Source organism: Vombatus ursinus, unplaced genomic scaffold, assembly GCF_900497805.2.
Source record: "Vombatus ursinus unplaced genomic scaffold, bare-nosed wombat genome assembly UNPS02002924.1, whole genome shotgun sequence".
Lineage (NCBI taxonomy): Eukaryota > Metazoa > Chordata > Mammalia > Diprotodontia > Vombatidae > Vombatus > Vombatus ursinus.
The window spans coordinates 35,692-44,941 of NW_020942702.1; the positions used below are offsets into that span (position 1 = coordinate 35,692).

A 9,250-nucleotide genomic window follows, 5' to 3' on the forward strand; every position below is an offset into this window, starting at 1 on the left:
AGAGAGAGAGAGAGAGAGAGAGAGAGAGAGAGAGAGAGAGAGAGAGCTAGAGATTATTAGACCCTTTGCTAGGGGAATCATAAGAAAACATGGCCACAAAACACACACACAAAAAAAACTTCATCCAACTTCCTGCATACTTCAGGACAGTTACTAACAAAGACCTTCCAAATATTGAGTATTTGCACTTCTAATTTTCTAAATGACAAGGAAATTAAATGATTGCAATTAAATAAACAGACATTATACTGATCTCTCAAAAAGCCTACCTGGCTCATGCACTCTTTCTTGTTCTCTAATTCTACTTATATTTAGATGATTTGTTATATTAAGAGAAATATTGTACTTTCTAAAGGGAGTTCATATCAAATACTCCATACAGAAAAGAGTCATTTGAGTAAAAATCCTGAGTCAAATGGATGGGTTTAAAATTACAACTAATTTCCAAATTGACAGTATCCACTAGGCAGTTACTGGCAAAAGAAATTTCCAACATTGTGGATTTTCAGATCTAACATTAAAAATGAAATCCTCAAAAAAAGTTAATTCACTGTTTGCAAATCAAAACACAGATATCATATTGAACTCTCTGTAATTCTAACAAGCTCAAAGTGTCACTATTTTGCTCCCATTCTAACTATAAGTGAGGGATTTTAGTAGTCTGAAACCTTTCATGGTATGGCCCATACCAAATGCTCCCCAAAAATTATTTTGATGAGTAAAAATATGAAGAATCCATTAAAAATGGAAGACCATACAAACTTACCCAAGAATTCTTTGAAGGAATGAACCTTCCATATACAGACATGAAAATCCACATACAATTATCCCTTCCACATAACCCTGGTTTGTGGTCTGATGAGCCTACAATACTGGAAAGTCCCAGCAAAATTTTTTCTCTCTCTTCCTAAGAGAGAAAAAGTCTCATTTTTTTTTGTTTTTTTTTCATGGATATTTACAGTACCTTAATGTAACATTGGGGTCAAGTATTTGGATAACTTTTTGGTGTGAAAGAGATAACTGTATTCATACTAATTTCATCCAATGTTAACAATTCCATTCTAAACTGCTCAAGGAAAATGGATCCAAAAAAACAATAAAAATGCAGTTGCCACCATATAAATTAAATGACAGAAAAAATATGTGACTTCTACATCACAAATTAATTCCCATAAGATTAGAAAGATGTATCCCAGAATGTATTTCAAAATAAGTTGGAACATGAGGGAAAAAAATTTTGCAAAAAATTAAAACTTATTGATAAGCAAGGATTCATATCTAATCAGAAGAAAATCCACAAACATTTCATGTATCTCTGTGAGAGCTGGTTAAAATTGCTGGGCCATTAAAAAAACTATAAAAGTTGAGTAAAGAAAGATTTGCTTCTAAAAAAAGATTCTGTGTAGCAACAACAACAACAACAATGACAACAACAAACTATAACAGATATTCTAATCAAATATCATTCAGAAACCTTCCAAAAACTGCAGATGAAATAGGATTATTGTCACTGCAGAAGAAGGAAAAATTCCATTTATGAAGCATCTTGATATTCACAAGTCTCTTTGATAGAAGAAGTAATGTCCCAAGGCTCGAATATGGAAACACACTTTGAGAATAATCCACTTTAATCTTCATAGATGAAAAAATCCAAACCAAATCAGAACCAATGAACTTAAAGGAAATTGCACCACAACTTACAGGACCTCCATTTTCCCCAGGAAAAAATAAATCTTAAATGAAATTTCTTGTAAAAACACTGGCTCAATCCAAAAGATGTTCTACAAGCATGCATTTTGCAAAAGTTTGTACAATTTTTTGCACAGGAATTCTGAATTTCCCAATCCCTAATGTCTTAAGATAGGACTTTGGAGAACATTTCTGAATCTCTCTTCCAAAGTCAAAAAAACAGACATTGCTAATTATTTCAAATAATTTTTAGTTGATTCTCTGGTGTTCTCTAAGTGTGCCATTATATAATTAGTGAAAATAACAATTGTCTTATCTCATAGTCTATTTTAATTCCTTTCATTTCTATTTCTTCTCCTATTGCTGTTGCTAACATTTCCAGTACTGTATGAATAATGGTAGTGATAATTGGTATTCTTCTGTCACCACTGCTTTTACTGGGAAGGTTTTTAAGTTATCCCCAGAGACAAATACTGCGTGCTGATCATTAAAACATCATTATCAGTAATCATTTTAAGGAATGCTCTCTTTATGCTTTTTAGTTAGATTTTTTTAAAAATAGGAATATGTTCTGTGTTTTGTTAAAACTTTTTCAGTAGCTATTGAGATAATCATATAATTTTAGTCAATTTTGTTATTGATATGGTCAATTATATTGAAAGTTTTCCAAATATTGAACCTGCCCTGAATTCCTGGTATAAATCCTACTGGTCATAACATATAATCCTTGTGATATATTGTTATAATCACCTTGCTAGTATTGTTCAAAATTTTTGCATCGATATTCATTAGGGGAAATGGTCTATAATTTTCTTTCTCTCTTTTACCCTTTCCTGGTTTAGGTATTAATATCATATTTGTGTCATAATAGGAATTTGGTAGGACTCCTTCTTCAATTTTTCAAAAGAGTTTGTACAGTATTGGATTAAATTATTCTTTAAATGTTGGGTAGAAGTCAGTTGTGAGAAATGAGAAGAACTGAAATTCTACCTAAGACTTTGGGGAATATTTCTCAGTCAGCATTCAAAAGGAAGAGAACTATATATTAAGACATATAACCAACAAACTATAGGAAAAATCTGGTCTCAGAAAAACACCAAAATGTTCATTATTGACAATAGCAATAAGCTAAAAGCTTTCCTGAGAAGTTTAGGAATGAAACAGGGCTGTCCATTGTCATCAATATCATTCAATATTTCATTAGAAATGCTAGCAATAGCAATAAGTAAAGAAGCCAAAAATGAAGGAATCAGATTGGGCAATGAGATAGTAAGTCTTTTTTTGCAGACAATGTGATTATATATGATAAATCATAAGAATCAAATAAAAAAGTTAGTGGAAACAATTTTAGCAAAGCAATAGAAAGTAAAATAAATATACATAAATCCTAAGCATTTCCATATGTCAACAACAAAAACCTGGAAGAATAGATAGTAAGAAATATTCATTTCTAACAAATGTAGATAGTTCAAAACATCTGGGAGTAGATCTACCAAAACAAAACCCAAAACTACATGAACATAATTACAAAACAGTTTTGATTGATATAAAGTCAGATTTTAATAATTGGAAAAAATAGTAATTGTTCATGGCAAGCAAAACTAATATAATAACAATGACAATTTGACATAAACTAATTTATTCAATGCCATCCCAAATAATTTCCCAATATCATTTTACTGAGCTAAAAAAATTTTTAAAAATCTATTTGGGAGAATTAAATATGAAGAACATCAAAATAATAAAAAATTGTAAAATAGGATGGTTAGCAGTGCTAGATCTTCAACTATATTATAATATAGTAGTTATCAAAACTATCTGGCACTAGCTGAGAAATAGAAAGGGAGACCAGTGAAACAGAGTAAATATGAAAAACACAGTGGCAAATGATTACCAAAACTATCTGTTTGACAAATGTAAATACTTAAACTTTGCAGAAGAATATTGGGACAGCTGGAAAGCAGCCTGGCAAAAACTGGGCACAGACCAATATCTTCCATTATTTACTGAGACAATTTCAAAATGGATACATGAAGATTAGGAGAACAGGAAACATATTACCTATCAGATTTATCAATAATAGAACATTTCATGAATAAACAAGAGATAGAGGGCATTGTGAGGTGTAAAATGAATAACTTCAATTTGAACAAATTAAATAATTTCAATAGATTCAATGAATTCATTTAAATTAAAAAGGGGTAGTAGAAAGAAAACCACTATGGTCAAGATTAGAAGGAAAACAGAAAATTAAGAAAAAACTTTATAGACAGTTTCTCAAATAAAAATATCTTGTCTCACATATGTAAATACCTTTGTTGAATTTATAAAAATACAACTCATTCCAAATTGTTAAATGGTCCAAGAATATGAATAGGCAGTTTTTCAGTGAAGAAATCAAAACTATATATAGTTCTATGAAAAAAAGTGTTCTAAAACACCACAGATTAGAAAAATGCACATTAAAACAATTTTGAGGTACATTTTATGCCAAGTAGATTTTCTAAAATGATAAAAGGAGAAAATTATGGGAGATAATGTGGAAAAATTGGGACACTGATTCTCTGTTGATGAAACTGTGAACTGATCCAACAATTTTGGAGAAAAACCTGGAAGTTTCCTTCCTTGGAGTTCTTAAACTGTGTGTACTTTTTGACTCAGTAATATGACTATTAGGTCTGTTTCCCAAGGTTACTAAGAAAAGGAGGAAGAACTTATCTATCTCAAAATAATTATAGCAGCTGGCAATGAACTGGAATGAACTCTGCAACCCTATCCCACAAAAAAGTTGAGAAGTTTTTAAAAAAGGAATCCTCTAATATCCAAGACAAAAAGAAGAAGGAAACAAAAACAAATGAGATTCCAGCTAAGACTTTGGTCATATTTCTGAACCACAAATATCAAAAGCATTTCTATATAATAGGAACAAATCTCAGAAAGAAGTTAGATGAAAAGAAATCCCATTCCAAATAAATAAAAAATATATAGCATACCTGGGGATCCATTTCCCCAAGCATCCACAATACTTTATAGATTCAATCACATAGAGTTGCTTAATACCATAAAGAACAATCTAAATTGCTGGAGTAATGTTCAGTGCTCTTGCTAGGACCTGCCAATATAATTAAAATGACAATACTACCAACATCAGTTGAAACCTCTAATTCTCTATCAGTGACTAGGGGGACACATTAGAGAACTTGCTAAAATTATAACAAAACTCATTTGGAAAACAAGAGTTGTAGAATATTCTGTTATTGAACCAGCCCTGCATTCCTGGTGTAAATCCAACTTGGTCATAGTGTATTGTCCTCATGATAAATTGCTGCAGTCTCTTTGCTAATATTTTATTCAAAATTTTTGCATCTATGTTCATTAAAGAAATTGTTTCCTCTTTCATTAATCTGGGTGATTTATATTTTTGTAAACATTCATCCATCTTACTAAGATTGTCAAATTTATTGACATGCAGTTGGGTAAAATAGCTCCTAATTATTATTTTAATTTCCTCTTTATTGGTGGTAGATTCACTTTTACTCATTTTTGATACTGGTAATTTGGTTTTTTTCTTCTTTCATTTTTTAAAAATCAAATTAACCAAAGACTTATCTATTTTACTGTTTTTTTCCATAAAGCCATCTCTTAGTTTTATTTAGTAGCTCAATAGTTTTCTTAATTTCAATTTTATTGATCTCTCCTTTGGTTCTCAGAATTTCTAACTTGGTATTTAATTAGGGATTTCTAATATATTCTTTTTCTACTTTTTTCAGTTGCATGCCCAATTCATTGATTTTTTCTTTCTTTATTTTATTCATGTAAGCATTTAGAGATACAAAATTTCCCATAAGAACTGGTTTGGTTGCCTTCCATAAATTTTGGTATATTGTTTCATTATTGTAATTGTCTTGGATGAAGTTATTGATTGTTTCATTGATTTGTTGTTTGACCCACTCATTATTTAGGATTAGATTATTTAGTTTCCAATTAATTTTAGTCTATCTTTCCATGGCCCTTTATTACATGCAATTTTTATTGCATCATGGTCTGAACAGGGTGCATTTAATATTTTCTGACTTTCTGCATTGGATTATGAGGTTTTGAGCCCTAGCACATGATCAGTTTTTGTGTAGGTGCCATGTACCACTGAGAAAGATGTATATTCCTTTCCATCTCCATTCAATTTTCTCCAGAGGTCTACAATATTTAAATTTAATAAGATTCTAAGATTCTGTTCACTGCCCTAATTTCTTTCTTGTTCATTTTGTGGTTATATTTATCTAATTCTCAGAGGAAGAGGTCGAGGTTCCCCACCAGTGTAGTTTTGCTGTCTATTTCTTCCTCTAACTCACTCTTCTTCTCTAAGAATTTGGATGCTATACCACTTGGTACATATATATTTTCTCATCCCTTTTAATTAGATTGATTTTTGATTTTGCTTTGTCTGAGATCAGGATTGCTATCCCTACTTTTTTTTTTAACTTCAGCTGATACTTAATATTTTCTGCCCTTGCCTTTTAGTTTTACTCTGTGTATATCTCTCTTCTTTAAGTGTATTTTTTGTAAACAATAAATTGTGGGATTATAATTTTTAATTCACTCTATTATCTGCTTCTGTTTTATGAGAGAGTTCATCCCATTCACATTCACAGTTACAATTTCTAACTGTGTCTTTCTTTCCATCCTATTTTCCCCATTTATGCTTTTCCCTCTCCTTTTTCCCTTTTCCTCCTCACTTGTGTTTCGCTTATGACCACTGCCTCCCTCAAATTGCCCTCCCTTACATCTACTCCCCTCTCTTTTCTTTCTCCTTTCCCATACTTCTTCCTAAAGGGTTTAGTAGATTTTGACACGTAATTGATTGTGTTTCCTTTCTGAGCCAAATCTGATGAGAATAGGGTTCAAATATTACTTGCCTCCCTCTCTTTTTTCTCTCCATTTCTATGTGATGTAATTTACCCTTTTCTGTCTCCTCCTTTCTTCTTCTCCAAGTACAATACTTTTTTCACCCTTTAATCAATTAATTTTCTTATCATTACCTCAAAGGCAACTTATATGAACACCCTCTGTCTATGTATACCCCTTCTAAATGTCATAATAAGATACAGCTCTCACCTGGTAATTCTGGAATTTGGCTACAATATTCCTTGGTATTTTCATTTTGAGATCTCTTTTGGGAGGTGATCAGTGGATTCTTTCAATGACTCTTTTGCTCTCTGGTTCTAGGACTTCAGGGCAGGACATTTTTCTTGATAATTTCTTAAAAGATGCTGTGTAAGCTCTTTTTTTCTATCATAGCTTTGAGGTGGACCAATAATTCTCAAATTGTCTCTCCTGCATCTATTTTCAAAGTCAGTTTTTTTCCAAAGAGTTTATTTCACATTTCTTCTATTTTTTTCTTTCTTTTGATTTCATTTGATTGATTCTTGATGTCTAAAAAAAGTCATTAACTTCCACTTGCTCAATTCTAATTTTTAACGAATTATTTTCTTCAGTTAGCTGTTGTACCTTCTTTTTCCATTTGGCCAATTCTACTTTTTAAGGTGACATTTTCTTCAGTGGACTTCTTTTTTCCACTTAGCCAATTTTATTTTTTAAGAACTGCTTTCTACATTAAAATTTTTCCTTCCTTTTCCAAGCTGTTGACTTTCTCTTGCATACCTTTCATTTCCTTTCCCAATTGCTCTGTTTCTCTCTTATCTGACTTTTAAAATCCTTTTTGAGTTCTTACAAGAAGACTTTTTGCACTTGAAACCAGTTCATATTCCAATTTGAGGTTTTGGATGTAGATATATTGACAATGTTGTCCTCTTCTGAATTTATGTTTTGATCTTCCCTGTCCCTATAAAAAAAATCTATGGTCAGGATCCATTCTGCTTTTTTTAATGCAAAGAATTGTTTATTTGATGTTACATCAAAATACATATTTATAGCATTCAAAAGAGACTGCTTTATAAAATTCTGAAGCTTATTTAGACAATAAGATAAATTCTAGTCTTGCATAACAGTCCTTAAGATAAAGTTTTAATGTTATACATAGTTCTATAAAGTACCATTTATAGATTCTGGATGCATAGCTTTGATTAAGAGGAAATGCAATGCAATTATACATTCTAATGAATGTCAGTTTCAAAACAGAATGTCATCTGGGTCCTAAATACCACTGATGGAATTTCCACGCAATGGGAGAGCTCCAGTTTTTGCACAATAATAAAAATGATGACAATTCTATTAAAAGCCTGAAAACTGAGTCCCTGTGATGGGATGTTATTTGAGTCATGACGACAAACATCACACAAATATTTATGACAGCGTAGCAATGGGATACTAAGGAATGTCTCTTGTTTCAGAAAAATGCTGAGTCTTCTGAGGAAGCCCTATCTATGTGGTCTGGAGAGGCTGGTCAGAGCTGTTCTAAAGGAATTCCACATCCTCCATCTTGGGCAGTATCATATGACTCACAGTTCTTAAACCTCATTCCCAATATCTGGTACTGGACTGGACAAATCATTGTAGAATATTTCCACAGTCATATTCTGATACGCTATTGGTATTGGAGTTTGTGCTATTTCATTATCCACCTGTGGCCAATGCAAGTCATGTCTAGAGCAGAGTGCATACATAATGTACACTTATAGCCTCTGTTTAACCATTTCTTCATAACATCTTCTGTATAGAACATGCCCACATGGCAAGACATGAGCAATTACATGGAACATATGAATGTCCTCCAAACATATGGAACAATTCTGCCTGGACACATTCTTAATGAATTTATCCTTGGAGGCATAGGTTACATTCAAATAGTGAAAAAATTCTTCCTTAGAACCACTGCTACAAATTCCACACCTTACAATGGCATTGTTTCTTGACTTTGTCAAATAGGTGTCATACATCACAATAATATTTTTCAAATATAGTGTTATGTTCTTCACAAGTCTGTTGAGCATTTTATACACCACACTTCTTTCACTTTAAAATGGCCCAGAGGATGATCTTCATTGTTATCATGGCCTAAGTGGCAGATGTAAAGGATCCTTGAGAAAGCATCTGCAGTAGTAGTGCTCACAGCCCTGTCGGGTTTGTCCCTGACTGCCACTAAACTACTCCATCACTACCTGTACCATTCCTATCTCACACACAGTGTTGCATCTGAGTCTGCACTGGAGATAGAGCCAGAGCCAGAACCAAGATCACATGGAGGAGGGGTCTAAGGAGGATATGGATGGAAGTGGCCAGTAAGCTGGGGTGAACAGAACACAAGGCACCTGGACCATGTGGCCAAGGGAGAATGGAGTCTAAATAGGATTAAGGATGGGAAGTGGCCGGGCCAATCAGGAGGTAATGGAATTGGGAGACTGGGCAAAGCCACAGTGAAAAGCCAGTTGGGTGGATTACAGCATCAGGTAAATTTCAGGGATTCAGGAAAGTCCAACGATTTTCTTTTTTGGGTTCCAGATCCCAAAGGCATGATCTTTTCCTTTTAGGGGTTCAGATCCCATCCTTATCATTCCTCCTTCAAACAACTAAGACCCAAATTCTTTGAGGGTAAGGGGACAAAGGT

At 32.8% G+C, this 9,250-nt stretch overlaps 1 pseudogene; it reads right to left on the reverse strand.

The window, feature by feature from the left end:
* Positions 1–8,089: 8,089 nt before the first annotated feature.
* LOC114049036 lies at positions 8,090–8,813 on the reverse strand (annotated as a pseudogene).
* Between the last annotated feature and the right edge of the window lie 437 nt (positions 8,814–9,250).